The sequence below is a fragment of the Aythya marila genome (assembly GCF_965140915.1).
Source record: "Aythya marila genome assembly, chromosome: 13".
NCBI classification, from domain to species: domain Eukaryota; kingdom Metazoa; phylum Chordata; class Aves; order Anseriformes; family Anatidae; genus Aythya; species Aythya marila.
The window spans coordinates 15007414-15022719 of record NC_139054.1 but is presented as its reverse complement, the minus strand read 5'-3'; positions in this window follow the sequence as shown (position 1 = coordinate 15022719).

The window sequence follows — 15306 nt, the reverse complement described above, 5'->3', positions numbered from 1 at the left end:
GCTCAGCAGCAGAGCTCGAGGCTGGTGGGGAGCAGAGAGGCGTGCGCTGATGGATGGTGCTGTGTTCTGGTGACCTTCACCGAGCTCACCGAGCCGCTCCGGGTCTTTTCTCCAGTGCAGAAAAAGAAAAGGCTTGCAGGAAATTAAAATAAGAAAAAAAAAAAATAATCCTGGGAGTACAATTCTTTCCTTGGGAAAATGAGTCATTCAAAACATATATGTAAAGCTTCAGGAGAAAACTGGTTTGCGCAGAACATTGCTGGGGTGGGGGAAGAGAGGAGGGACATTTAAATGCTCAGCCTGAAACACAACACCTCAGACACTTTATTTCCCAGAAAACAAAAACAAATAGTAATAATAATACAAAAACCCAACCCACCAAGTTTGAGGTTCCTCCGAGCCTGCCATTAATCAGATCCACCGCTGAGCGATGCTGTGCTCTGCGTTTCCATTATCTGTCTTCTTGAGAGCTTGCCAGGAGCCAGCCCGCCTGCTGTGCTGTGTGGCTGTTGAATAACCACGGTGCAGCACGCAGGGGTTTGAGAGAAATTCTCCGAAATCGCTCCAGGAACCTCGCACCCGAGCTGAACAGGCTTCGCAGGAACTTCTGCCTGGTGTCAGGGGGGAGGGCCTGCTGAGAAACGGGTGCAGGAACCCGGGAAAGCTTTCCGAAATACCAGCTGGAGAGCATGCGGGTACCTGTCCAAAGTCACCGTCCCGCAGCTGACCTGCAGTGCAGGCTGTCCTTAGCTTCAGCGGAGACAGCTGGGGGCTGTGGGGTGCCCCCCACCAGCCCCTGTCCCCTCCACCCCTGGGTTTTGGGGTGGGTTGTTTCATTTCTTCTCTTCTGCCTCCTCCTGCGTTTGGGCATTTGTTGTTCCGTGCGATGGGAGCACCCGCTGCCTCCAAACGGCCCCGGCTTCCCTTGGGAAGGCAGGGTGAAGACGTGGCTCCTTCCAGCAGCCTCAGGGCCCCGACGTTTTGGGGCAAGACCCAGGGTGCTGTGAGCCCCTGCCTGGTCGGGCTGGCAGCGTGGAGGGAAGCTGAATTATTTTGCCTGCACCCACCACGGGGACAAAGCCTCTGGAAACACTGTGAACCTGTTCCTTGTGCCCAAGCTCAAATCTCTCCATTGAACAGCTGCTGGGGAAGACTGGGACTGGCCTGAGGTCTAAAATCTCCAGTCCAGGCAGGGCACTTGGCTCCTCCACCAGCTCTGTGAGCTCTGGGGTGCCCCTGGCACAGGCTGTGCCATCGCTGGGGCTCCCCTCCCAAGCGCTGCCACCCAGGGCTGTGTTTGGTGATGATGCTGTGCCTCTAGCGCTGCTAGGAGTGATTGGGCAAGGAGCACGGGTAAACCTCAGGGACATCCCTTGGTCCATGCAGTCCCTGGAATGGTCTGGGAACCCCCTTTGCTGGCAGCATGGGCACAAGCCCCGCAGTTCGCCCAAGCTGGAGGAGTTTTCCTGTCAGCACCTTGTGCTCTGTGGCCATGCTGGGAGTGGTTTTGGGCTGTGGCTGTCGCGTTTTGGTGTCTGTGTGGGGTTGTGCATCCCCAGCTGGCGGTGGTCCCGCTGTTGGTGCAGAGAGGGAAGCCCAGGGCTGGGCTGGTGCTGTGCTCTGGAGCATCTGGAGGTGCAGCGAGTGGCTTTTTTTTTTTTTAATTTTAATTTTTATTTTGCCAGATTCCCCACCTGAGGGAGCAAGGACTGGATTTCAGCTCTCTCTCCCCTATGAGGGGCTGCGCTCGCCGGCGCGGCAGCATGCCCCGGGCTGCTTCCGTTCTTGGAAATCCAAACTGCAGCCGGCCACAAGCGAGGCGAGGCAATTTTTGGGTTGTTTGCCGCATCGTTTGCTTAACCGCTGCTAACAGCTCTCGGGCAGAGGCACCCCAGCTGCCAGCCCCCTTCGCCAGAGTTTGTCTGGGGCTCCGCAGGGGCGCGGATCTGCCTGGCACCGGCGTCGCGCCCTGTCCCCGGGGACCGAGGATGTTTTGGGGTGCTCCCGGGGACCGAGGATGTTTTGGGGTGCCCCCGGCCGTGGCCGTGCCGCAGGAGGTCGCTCTGCCACTGTGGTTTGGTGCCTCCGGGCCCCGCAGGGCCACAGCTGTTCCCGCTGCGTGGAGCCAGGGTACACTGTGTTCGCCCAGAGCCCTCGGTGAAACCAAATGTTTACGCATGCCTCTGCTCCGACTAACTTCTTGGCCGGCTTTGCACGAAGCCTGCTTCTCCGCCGCGGCTCCAGCTGCCTGGAGGCTTGGGGAAGGGTCTGCGTGGTGCTGAATTTAGGGGGCTGCTGCCCTTCTTCCCGATGTGACCCCTCTCCGGGCAGCCCTCTCCTCGGTCCCTGTGCCTTTAGTGCCCGGAGGAGCTGCCGGCCCCTTGGAGGGGCTGCAGAGGGACCACACTTTGCTTCCTTGCCCCGTGGGGGTTGGCACCCACCCCCCACGAACCTGCCAGCCCTTTCTGGCTCCAGCCGGGCTTTGGGGCGCACCTTGGGATTTGAGAAACAGCTGAGGAATTTCCTGGGCTCCAGGGTGTCTCTGGCAGCGCAGAACGCTGCTCGTGGTGCTGCTCCTTCTCAGCAGCCTCCTGGCCAACACCTCCAGCTCCCACCGCCCTGCCTGCCACAGCCACTGCGTCCTGGGGCTGCCCGCTTGCTGCCCCCCCATCTCAGCCTCATGTCCCCTCTGCCCCCCAGCCACCATCCTCCTCCTCTGCCCCAGGGGACCGTGCCAGCTCTGCACACCTGAAGTGAAAAAGTGCTGGTGCTCAGCTGCACCCACAGAGCAGCCTTCATCCAGATGTGCTGTTGTGGTGTCCATGCTCCTCCTGGTGCCCCCAGCCCCTCAGAGGGGTTTCCTCAGTGAGAAGGGAGCCACACACCTTGGGTAAGGGGGCACCAACACACTGAGGTCCTTCACAGCCCTGCCAGATGAAACCAGCCCCACGGAGAGGTGTTTGGAGGCATACGGAGCCCTCTGGACACCGATGTGGCTTGGGGATGGATGGGTTCTGGGGCTGGTGCCTGCTCTGTGGGCCCCAGGGCCGAAGAGAATGGCAACACCTCGTGCTTGTGGACGTGCTGAGGGTGTGCTGGAAGAGTCACACGAGATGGAGCGAACCCCAGGGGCCAGTGCCTGAGAGCAGACAACGCTGACAGTCATCCGGTGCCGATGGCCGTCATGTTGACGACACCGTGCCGGACTGCCAGGCGTGTCTCGCCGCCCGTGCAGGCTGCAGGACTCTTTCCCAAGTGCTCTGGCTTTCGGCAGAGCCGGTTGCCCAAGCGGCCCACGCGGCCCTGCCAAGCTGTGTGCCACGGCCCTTGTGCAACGGTGTTGATAAACACTGCGGGGCATGCCAAGTCCTGCGAGACAACAGCTGATGTGCTGGGCTGAGGGAGTGCCCGGCACAGCGAGAGGAATTTTCCACTCTTCTCCAGAAAGTGCATCTCACCCCGCTGGGGATTGTCCCCAGAAAGGTGCAGACCTGTTTACTGGTGTCCCTGTCTGGCCCTATAAGCCCTGCCATGCGGCCCCACGCACGGGGCAAGGCAAGGGGTGGCTGCATTGCCTTGGGCATGGTGGCACCCCCAGAGGGCTGGGTTGGGATGCCACCGTGCCCAAGGTGAGCCAAGCATCCCCTTGGGGCCCTGGTGTCCTTCGCTTCCCCTTTCCAAGGATGTGTCCCCCAAGGATTTGCTTTGTTGCTGTGCCCCAGGGGTGCCGGGTGCCGCCTGGGTCAGCTCTGCCTTCTCCTTCTGCTGTGTCTTCTGGCACGTTGGAAACCTCTCAAAGAGCAGCGGGTTTGCGGGATGAAAGGGGTGTGCTGCATCACGTGCTGGCTGCTACATGGCAATTAGCGTGCTAAAACCCAATTTAATTTGACCGGCTCACGTCCTGGAGCTGCAGGTCACGTCGTCTGCCGTGCAGCCTGAACGTGCTCCTAACAGCGAGGCTCTGCTGCAGGGAGGCTGGCTGGGCTCGTCAAGGAGGAGCGCACGGGACGTTTGGGAAGCCTGCTGGCCCCTGCAGAGAGTCAGAGGCAAGCGGGGCACCCACAGCTGCTGGGCAGCAAGGAAATGGGATTATCTGGGGCAACATTTGTAAGTCGGCAGCTGCTGAGCCCTGGCATGAGGCGCTCAGCAGTGTGGGGAAAGCAGCTGGCACCAGGACGCACACGGGGACGGCTGGGGTGCCCCATGCTCCCGATGACAGCCAGCCCCGGTGTAACATGGGGTTCTCCCCCCCATGTCCCCTACACTGCTTTTGGGATGTTCCTGCAATGCATTTTCCAGCTTGGTTTCAAGGGACCTGAGTGGCAGAGACCCTGGCCGTTCCCTTGGGAAGGCGTTTCAGAGCTCGGTGTCCAGCCGCTGGGTTTGCTGGTGGGCTCCATCAGCACGTGGCTTGCTGCGGATGTGGTGCAGGGAGTGACAACCTTCCAGCCTCCCTCCCATCTTTCCTCCATCCTCCTCCCTCCCTTCCTCCTTTTCTCCCTCCCTCCCTTCCATCTGCTCTCCCTCTTGCTCTCTCTCTCTCCTTTTTCACTTCTTTCTGTTTCCCTTTCTGTTTCTGTTTCTCTTTCTCTTTCTGTTTCTCCCTTTCCTCTTTTTCTTCCTCTCTTTTGCTGCTTCCTGGGCTTGCCCCTGCCTGGCAGAGGGACATTGCCACCCTGGCGTCCCTGCGCCCTCCCCTGCCATCAGGTGCTGTGGACATCCTTGCATCATCCCCTGCTTGCAGGCGGTGAGACCGCTCTGGAGATGCCCTGACAGCATCAGGCGTGGGCACGACGGGCAGGGAGCGGGCACGGTTTGGTGGCACTGGTGGTGTGCCACACACGGTGGCAGGGGGATGGCACGGACAGCCAGACCTGGCTTGTGGCAGGGGTGTCTGCCGAGGCTGGAGAAGCCCTTCTCCCAGAGAGGAGGCAGGAGGATGGAGGAGAAAAAAAGCCTGATGGTCCCCCAAAGGCAGGTTTTCCCACTGGATCAGCAAGTGCTGATTCACAGGTTTCTCCCAGCGGTGACACTGGTGACACCGCGCTGACCGCTGGCACCACCCGGGGCAGGCAGCGCGGTCCTCGCAGGTTGCCCAGCGGGGAGAGACAGAGCCCGGGCAAAAAGCAGCAGGAGAGGCAGCAGGCGTGCAGGGGACAGGGTGTACTCGCCGAGCGACGATAAGGACAATCAATAATAAAAACAGGCAGCCGGGACGCGAGCCCGGCCTCGAGCCAGCGACCTTCAGGAGCTGGGTTACTGGAGCAAGCACAGGCGTTCTTGGCAGCGGGGCCGGGCGGCGGAGGGGGAGCGCTGCTGCTGGAAGCGCCCGGGGGAGCGTGCGGCGGGCGTGCAGCCCTTCACACCCCGAGCAGAGGCTGCCGCAGGGGACACCTCGTGCGCACGCCGTGCACCTCGAGAGCCGGGGAGCCGGTGGCGGCAGCGGCAGCGGCGCAGGCGAGGCGCCCTGCACATGCGCGCGGCCGAGCCCCCGCGGCCACCCCGCGCTCTTACATAAGGGTTTGCGTTTACAAACCGCTGCGCAAACATGACCCGCTCGCTGGGAACACCGCCTGTCTCAGCAAGATCCTGATAAAGCAAAAAAAAAAAAAAAAAAAAAAAAAAAAAAAAAAAATAGTAAAAGAAAAACAGCTCCTGGTCGGGGCTGTTTGGGTCCCGTGACCCCGGGAAGGGAAAAGGTTCGTGCTTGTGCAAGCCAAGTCCTTGCAGAGCTCCAGGGACAGGGCTCCAGCTCGGCAGAACAGCCTGGAAGGTTCGAGCTGGCCGAGATCCAAGGTGGGCGTCTGTCCTGCAGCAGCTTCTGGCTCTTTCTGAGCTTCTCAAGGCTTTCTGTGTGGCTCAGGGCCCGGCCTCCCTGCCCCGTTACGGAGCTCTGACTCAGGCCCGTTGGGATGAGGTGGCTTTTTTAGGGGTCGCAGCCACAGTACCCCTGGGCTGCTTCTCTCTCCTCCTCCCCACTCTGCACTTCCTCATGATGAGGGTGCAGATGTGCTCTTGCAGCGTGCGCAGGGTCTGGTGCTGCTGGCATGCTTGGGAGGACGTGGCCATCGTGGCACCCTCAGGATAAGGCTGCCCCTCCTGCGCCCCAGCTCCTTGGCACGCAGCTGATGCTACAGGTGCCTGCTTCCCCCACCCGGTCTGGGAAGCCTTCCCCATACATCCCTCCTCTTCCTCTGGGCACACGAAGCAAGCTACCTGCTCCAGCCCTTTGAAAGCATCCGCAGCAAGGAGGCCAAAAATAGCCTAGAAATAGTGGAGGTAAAAAAAAATATATATATATATATATAATATATATTGCTCGGCCAACAGCAGAACCAGTTGCCACCCGGCAGAAAGAAGAGAGGAACTGAGAGTTATAAATAACGTTGCTTGCAGGGAGCCAGCCCCGGCCACCGAGTTCCCAGCTGCCTGCTCATGTGGCTGGCTGCACTCGTGAGAACCGTGGTCCCGTGCTGTGCCGGAGCCGCGCGTCCCGCTGCGCACCCATCCGGGGCAGCGCGGGGATGAGGACGCCCACCCCCGCGTCCCAGTGCTCCCACTGACAGAGGGCGGCCCCCCTGGCACGTCCCGACCCCCTGCTGCCGTGCAAAGGTGGATTTCTGGGCCACCAGCAGCCTGCTGGAGGTGGCTGGGAGCTTCGGCGTGCCCTCCCCGCTGCAGAGAGCGGCGAGTCCGGGCTGTGCTGCAGTTGGCAGCCTCTCCTCTGCCTGACCTCAAATGCACCTGTGGGCCCGGAGCGGAGGACGAGGCTCCCGGTGAGTGCAGCTGCAGCAGCCATGCCTTATCTCGCCCGGCGTGCCATCGCCTCGCTCCTCCCTGCGAGGAGCAAAGTGGTGAATAAACAGCCTGGGCTGTGCTCCTTGTCCCCTGCGCAAGGACGGCCCCGTCCTTTGGACCTCACGGCTGGGAGCAAGAGGGGACTGGAGGCTGAAGAACCTCCCCGGGGAGATCTCCCTGCTTTTAAGTCCGATGGGCTGGGTTTTCACCCCTGGCTTTCGCCAATTCCACATTGGGTCCACTCCTCTCGTCTCCCTGCCTGGGGCTCCCGAGGTGGAAGCCAGGAGCGAGCAGAGAGCATCGCCAGAGGCTGGGCCAGCAGCGGGGACGGAGCAGCAGGGACGCTCCTGGCACGGGAGGGTGCAAAAGCAGAGCTGGAGCCTGAGCTTGAGCTTCCTCTTCGGCAGCTCAAAAACAAGCCTGCCCTGACACCACAGGAAAGCGCATGAGCCTGTAGCTTTCCTCCTGCTTCTGATCTTGCCTCTTCCCCAGCACGCTTGGTGGCGAGCCGTTGAGGTTGCGCAGCTCCCCAGGATGCCCTGGCCTCGGTGACGGCGAGCCCTTGTCTTCCTGCGCTTGCTGGGAGCTTTAAAGCCCTGCTGGGAAGAGTTTTCACCCCTCCCTCCAGCGCTCAAGCAAGCCGTGGGGCTTCCTTGCTCGGCCCCCATGGGGACAGCACATTGCTGGACCATGGTGGTCCGTGCCCTGAGCACTGAGAGCAGGTCTTGTGCCAGCCCTGGAGCTGGAGGGTGCTTCCCCACGTCGCTGGGCACCAGGTGGAGAGGGCACGGAGCCTGCACAAGCTTGCCCTGGGGCTGGGAGCGTGGCCAGAAGGGGTGAGAGCCCCTCACCGCGGTGCCAAAAAGGTGCAGTGCCCGGGCAGCGAGGGGCTGGGCACGGAGCAAGGGCAGGTTCTGCAGGAGGGGACCGGGGGACACGGAGGGGCTCTGCACCGTGTGGCTCCCTGAGCGGGCACAGCTGGGCTGCGGCTTCAGCATCTCATCGCTGAGGCGTTGTGGTTTGAAGAAACCGGCACGCAGAAGTCAGAAAGAACAAACTGTTCAGCCGCCAGCCCTTCCAGCTTCTGCTTTCGAAGTTATCTAACAGCCCAAACAAACACAGAAAGCGCTGGCTTGGTCACAGCTGGCTTGTGGTGTGGTGCAGGCACAGCCCGTTCTGTTCCTGTCCCCGTCCCCATCCCCGTCCCCATCCCCGTTCCTGTTCCCATCCCCGTTCCCGTTCCCGTTCCCGTTCCTGCAGCCAAGCAGGCTGTGCAGGAGCACCGTGCTCTGCTTGGTCCTGCTCAAAACAAGCTGGGATGGCCGAGCTGATCCTACATTTGGGGATGGAGGGTGGAGGGACCTGCATGGAGATGCTGTGGGCAGCCTGCAGCACCCTGTGGTGGTGGGACACAGCCCCTGGGGTGCTGGTGGGCTGAGCGTGGCCTCGAGCCCTCCTGTTTGGGCTCGCCAAGGACTGGCATCATTGTGGAGAACCAGCACAGCGCCTGCAGCGCGGGGAGCACCCACGAGGCTGAGCCACGGGGACCGGGACAAGGTTTGGCGTCCCCAAATGAGCTGAGGAGCTCCCAGCTTGGGGGATGCAGGAGCCTGGTGGGGCTGCACCTGCCCGTGCCCCACCACGACCCATACAGCCTGGAGACGTCCCGGTGCACGGTGCCACGGGGAGCCTTAGGAGAAAGGGGAAACGGGGCTCAGAAGCACCGGGCTGCGCCGCGGCGTCACAAGTGCCGGGTTCACACGCGGGGGTGCGGGTGGGAGGGGGAAGTGGGAAAGGGGTGGGGAGCCCGGTTACGTAGCCCTGCAGCCTTCCTTCCTGCGGCCACGGGACGGGGTATATAAACAGCCGAGCTATAATTATCTGGGGAGCAGCCAGCCCGAGCTCCTGGGCATGGCCCCAGCCCGCTGCCTCCGCAACAGCAGTAACGGGGCTGCGGGGAGCCCGGAGAGGGCACGCGGAAGATGGCCCCCAAGGGTGGGGAGCACCAAACGTCCCCGTGCCCCCTCACGAGCCGGGGTGGGAGTGATTCCTCTCCAGACCTTGGGGGCAAGAGCACGAGCCCCTCGGGCAGCCAGAGCGAAAGCAGGAGGTGACTTCTGGCTGGCCACAGAGGGGCCGGTGTGGGGGACACCGTGGGGGACAGGGTGCCCCGATGCCCCAAACAACCCAACCCGTGGCTTCATGCTACCAGCTGTGCCCACCCCGGCTCCTCCCGGACTTTCTTGCAGGATGCTCTCCCCATCGCACTGAGGGGGCCCAGGGTGCTGGGTGTTTCAAAGGACAAAGGGGTTCCCTGGGGCACCCAGTTGTGCCGGGTCAGATCACTCTAGTACGGGCCAGGACTCCTGCAGCTCGTAGGAAATAGCGAGCTGGGAAGGAGGAACTGGGAGATGGTACAAAGACACCTGGCTGCTGCAAAAGGCTCAGCCAGGGGTTGGCTGTAGGATGTGGAAAACGCTCGGGGTCAGCCTGTGCTTCAAATTTCCAGCTCCTCCAGCCTCCCCGGGCTCAGCTGAGCGCAGCGTTCGCTTTCACTTCCCTGCCTGGCCCCCAAGACAGGCGAGCGCTGGGAATTTTCCACAAAAAAGGAAACAAAACCAAAAGAGGAGCAGAAGAAAACAATGTTCAGATTTGGAACTAAGGAAAGCATCCATCATTTCCGACCCTAAACCCAAGGACAGGGGAAGGGACAGGGAATGGAAACAGCCACCTGGATAAGCCAAAGGGGTGGTTGGGCCGGGAGGTCGGTCTGGTCACCCCATGAGGCCCACAGGCCGGTCTGCTGACCCCAGGGGGATGTTTTGGGGTATTTTAGGGCACTCTGGAGCAAGCAGCCAGGCCAGAGCTGTTGAAGACCTGGGCACAGGGTCGGCAGCGGTGGGTGTAGGAGGTGCCGGGCTGCGTCTCCAGCATGGTGCTGGCCATGGGGATGTGAGCTGGGTCTGGCACGGGCACACCTTGGGGCAGGAGGCGATGCTTCGTGCTGGAGCTTCGAGTGGGCTCTGGCCACCCTGGCGTTGGATTTTTCCAAGCCCTGCAGTTTCCTGGCCTCAAGAGCTGGCTTTTTTTTTTTAATCTGGCAGGGGTTTCAGCCCGAGCAGGCGCGCAGGGAAGCAGCCAGCGCCCCGAGCCCCATCTCACCTGCCCTGCTCCTCCTCCCCTGCCGGGCAGGGCAAACCCAGGATTAGCTGTTCCCCAGCACATCCCAGGTATTTACTCCGTGGGACTCCCGCCCCAGAGGGCTGCTGATGAAAGACGTGGTGGAAGTTGCCAGCGGAGCAAGTTCCCTGCGTGCTTGCATCAGACTTTCCCCGGCTGAGCAGCACGGCCAGCACCCTGCTGCGAAGCTCCCAGCTGTCTCCGGCGTCCCCCCTGTCCTAAAAGGAGAGGGTGAAGCTCTCCCGATGCGGTGTTGTAAAAGCTGACTCGCCACGGGGACGGGGGATAAAATCACTTTGCCTTCGGAGCGCGCCATGCCCACGGGGTGCCTTTCTCCAGCAGTTTTGGTGGCGAGCTTCCCCTGTCAACGAGCCCTGCAGCTTGGCGAGGCTGCTCTGCTGGGTGCCAGGCTGAGCTGCGAGGCTGGTCCCGAGCCAGGACCGTGCCTGGAGGGGTGTTTGCTGGTACCCAGAGCTGCTGGAGGGGTGATGACCCCAGGCACAAGGCGCTGGACCTGTCCTCCATCCCACGGAGAGGACACGCTCCCCAGGGCAGATGATGGGACAGAGCGGGGACCCATAGGTGTGCTCGGTGGAGGGGATCCCAGCAGGTCTTTTGGGGTCGGCGTGCCATTGCCTCGGCCTTTCTTAAGGTCTCCAGCTTGGCGAGAGAAGCGTCCTCAGTGAGGCAGCATCTCCTCGAGAGCCTTCTCCTGCCAGTGCAGCAGGACCTGCCCCTGAGCAAAGCCCTCAGCCCCAGCCCCCCTGGGTGTGAGTCCCATCCCCGCGCCCTTCTCGCACTCGTGGGCTACTTTCTCCCAGCACAGACGGATCTGGGCTGGCTGACGGGCTCTGTTTTCTTCTGTGTGCCAATAAAGCCGAGCTTCTTCCTTATCCCTCCCCTTTCTAATTGTTTCCGTACGGCTGCAATTTCACCATGTCCCGGAGCAGGGTTGGGTTCCCTGCTTACATAAAATCGAAAACAAGGGGTTTGCAACAACAGCGCTGGCTGCTGGCAGGAGAGCACGTCCACCCTGCAGTGCCCTCGGGGCATGGAGCAGCTTCCAAACCCTTTGGGGGTGCCACGAGGCCCTTTGGGAGCGTCTCACTTGTGGAGACCCCGCAGATGCCAACGCAGTTTCCAGTCTTCTTCAGGGAAGGTCAGGCAACACCTTCCCGCGGTGGTGAGGGCGAGCCTCTGGAGGTTTTCTCCTCCAGCATCCCAGCTCTCAGCGGGTGCCAGCCACCCCAGCACCCCGCAGCCTCACCCCCAAGGGTGCCGCAGCAGCTGCAGACCTCATCGCGGAGGGGGAGCTGAGGTGGTGTGGCCGTGGGGGCCGTGGCGATGCTGCTGGGTGGTGGCCGTCGCACAAAGGCCTTTCTGTCTGCAGCACCCCGGCTGTCCCCCGCCCCAGTTTTCGTCCCAGTTTTCTCATTCCTGGGCCGGTGAAGGGGCTCTTTGTGCGCCGCCGGCGGTGGCTGGCTCCCGACACGGGGTCTCGCGCTGCATTTTTCGCGCTGGAGGCAGCCAGGGCACGGAGGAGCTGCTCACGTGCCTCCATCCTGCTGCCAGGGCTGGCACCGCTAGGCGGGGAGGGACACCCGTGTCCCCAGCCCGTGACGGGGCCGTGGTGCTCGGGGACACGTCCCGTGGCACGGTCGTGCTCTGGGCAGCCCGGGTGCCTCCCAGCTCCGCAGCCAGCCTTGGCTGGGCGCAGGGGACACCGCTGCCGTGGGATGCTGGCCGAGGATGCTCCCTGGTCCTCCTGCCCCACCACGGTGCCCTCACACCTGCGTCTGCACGATAGGTGGGAGCCCCCGGCCACCGCCCCCAGCATCTCTCCCCTCCATCCCCGAAGGTCTCACCCTCATCTCAGGCGACAAACCAGCCACCTTCCTCGCACCCCCCTCTCCCTCCCTGCATCCCAGCTGTTCTTCCTCTTGTTTTCCGCCAGCTGCTGTCCCGCAGCTAAAAATAACCAGGAATTTACAGCCCTCGACCTTGAACTCAGCCCAGCGCAGCTCTCCCCGCTTCGTGCTGTGTCAGCAGAGCCAGGGCTCAGCCCGGGCTTTCCTTGCCTCGGCTGCGAGAGCCTCGGGATGCTGCGAGCCGGGCACGTAGAGGGGCTGAGATGCACCACGCAGGCACCGTGCGTAATCCCGAGGACGTCATGGTTTTTTTTTTCCTTTTTGTCCTTTTAAGTCACGTATTTTCTAGCGACGCTTCCTTTGCGGACGTTCATAGCGTATATTTAGAAAAGTTTCCAAGTTTTGTTGTTTTGTTTTCTTTTTTCTTTTTTTTTTTTTTTTTTTCCCCACCCCGCTTGGGAACGCAGGAAACTCGCAGTTTCTGCGTCGCTGCCTCTAAAAGGAAAACTGGGGTGGCCGTGTGGTCCTGAAGCCTTGAAGAAAGCCCTGAAGGCCCAGGTCCGTGCTGGGTGAGATCGTTCTCCGGAGGATTTGCCCTGCCCGTGGGGCTGGGGGCACTTCGCAGCCCTGCAGAAGGGCATCGATGGGGGGAGTCCCTGGGGGCCACCAGGACGGGGAGGGATGTGCCACCCCGCTGCTGGCCGCTCTTGGAGACGTGACGTTGAACCAGAAACCACGGGGCAGCACGAGCCCCACGCTGCTCGGTGCCTCCAGGGCCAGGCGTTAGAGCCACGGGATGGTTTGGGTTGGAAGGGACCTCGAAGGTCCCCCAGTGCCACCTCCTGCCACGGGCAGGGACCCTGCCCCCAGCCAGGCTGTTTCTCCAGGGATCCTCCCTGCTCCTTGTTTTCACCATCCTTGTTTTTATTTTTTTTAAAGCAGGGAAGGCTCAGCTCAATGGGAGAGGAGCGGGAATGATTCAGTGCCCGCATTAAGCAGATTTACGAGGTTATTTCTCCAACGAAGGCGGCGTGTGTCACGCCGGCCTGGCCCAGGCTGTATCGTGGTGTTGCCAAACCTCAGCCCTTCCACTGACACGGCTTCAAAGGGCAATAAAACAAGGATAAACACCGCCGCACCGGCTCCGGGGCCACGGGGTTGTTTCTCCTCTCACCCGTGTTTCCACCTCCCCTCCGTGACCTCGGTGGGATGTGGGGCCACCTCCCCATCCCTCAGCCTGGCTCCGCGGAACAAGCCCATGCTTGAGCTTAAACCAGCAGAAAAAGGGTCCAGGGATGTTCCTGCCCGCACTTTGTTTTCAAGCTACGGAGGAGGTTGCAACCTTCCAAGAAATGTGTCCCTGGGAGCCTGCCCAGTGGGCGAGAGGACAGCCCCGGAACATCACAGCGAGGAGGGAAGATGGAAAACAAGCGAGAAACTGGGAAAAAAAAAGAAAAAACTATATATGTATAAACACGGCGGGCAGCAGCGCCAGCACTTCGTGCTCTGGTCTTGATTTGTTGTTGTTGTTTTTAATCTCTGATTTGGGAACTGGCTGCTATTTATAGCCCTCCCCTTTCCCCGCTGATCCCTTCCAGATGCTGGAGCCTGCACCGCGCTGGGGGGCCGTGGGGCAGGGCTGGGCGGTGGGGCTGGGGGTGCCGGGGAGCGGTCACAGCGCCGGCACCTGCTTGCGTGGGGGATGCTGCCTGTCCCACGTCCATCCGTCCGTCCGTCTGGGGGAGAGGAAGGGCTGGCGGTGACGGTGACACCTGCAGGAAGTCTGCTGGTGCCCAACCCGCTCACCCCCCTGCCCTGGTGCAGGGGGGGCTGTCCCCATATCCCACCCCGAGGGAGCGGGGTCCCCTGGGCTGGTCCCCTGGGCATGCTGCCGGCACCTCGGGGTGGCTCGTGGCCGCAGGGCTGGGGCTCTGGCTTCATTTTGCACCCCCAAATCACCCCAGGGATGGAGAGGCCCTGGGCTCGGGCTGGCACCGCAGCTCCTGCTCTGCCCCTGCTGGGGTTTGGGGAGCAGGGTGGGCACGCTGCCGGGCACCTCACCCCTCCTGCCTTCCCCACAGCGGGGCTGGCGTAAGGCTGGAGGCGCGAAGTGACGAAGGGACGGGCTCTGCCCCCCCCCCCCGTTGCCCAAGCTCTGCCTCATCTCACTGGCATCCACGCTCACTTCCCCAAAAGGCTGCGCTCCGGGAAGTGACGGGGCTGGCGGGACCCCCGCGTGGGGCATGGGGTGGCGCAGGAGTGAGGTGGCAGCTGATGGAGCAAACCCGCAGCCACCCTCGTGCGCACGCCATCAGCAGCCCCCACCCCAGCATCCCTGCTCCCCGACACCCTCGGATGCTCCCCGCACTGCCAGGCAGCCCTGGTCCCCAGGCTGTCCCCCTGCCTGCCCCACGCCGACATCTCCCCCCACCCCGAAAGGCGTGGGGCGCCTGTGGCAAAGACGAGGCCGGGTGCTTCCCACGCGGGGAGGATGCGCGGTGACTCAGCGGCTGGTAGCCGGGGCAGCGGGCACACAAACAGCCCGAGCACGCCACGGGGAGGCCGTGCGTCAGCAGACGGAGGGTTGTGCGGCCGCACGGAGCGTGGCAAGGGGCCCCCCGGCACCCACCGGCGGCTGCTGCACCCTGCGGTTTGGGAGCCGTGGCAGCAGCACCCACAGGGGTGTATTTCGGGGCTGGTGCTCCCCCGGGCTTTACACGCACTCCTCCGCCTTCCTCGGGGCATGGAGTGGAGTGAGTGGGCAGAGCTGGGTTATTTTAGGGCTTTTCCAGCTATTTTGGGCAGTGGCTACGAGGCTCTGTGGGCAGGGCAGGGAAGGGCTTTGGTTCTGCTGTCGCAGCAGGGCTGGATGCGGGATGGGGATCACGAGGGCCGGGCCTCCCATCGCACAGGAAGCAAAGAAAGAGGTGGAAAGCCTGCTTGGAGGATTTTCACTCCCAGGGGCTCCATCCCAGCTGCTTTCACCCCAAACCTCCAAATCTATCTATGCCTGTGGCTGCGAAGAGCCCCAGGTGGGTCACGCTGCCCTTGGCTCCCCGTGGGACTGGGATGCTTTTTCTGCTGACTGTGCTGGCCAAGAAGTTTCCGAGAAACCCCGATGGCATGAGCTCCAGCAGGGGCCGCAGATGCCTGCAGCATGACGGGGACGTAGCCCTGCCACGGGCACAGCACAGGGTGAGGGCCTGCATAGCACGGGCATTGGGTAAGGAAGCAAAGTTGCCGGGCAGATCGTGCCGGGAGGGGGTGAAGCGGTCCCAAATGACCCACTTTGGAGCTGTCACCGGCACGAGCGCAGGAGCCGGGCACAACCGGCCAGGATGGGCATGGCACGGCTTCCAGCTCTGCTCCCGTCACGGCTGTGTAAACACTGCCCAGGAACGGCTGCCTGAGTCATCATCTGGCTCCAAAAACACCCAAAGATGGTAGCGGGGCAAGCGGC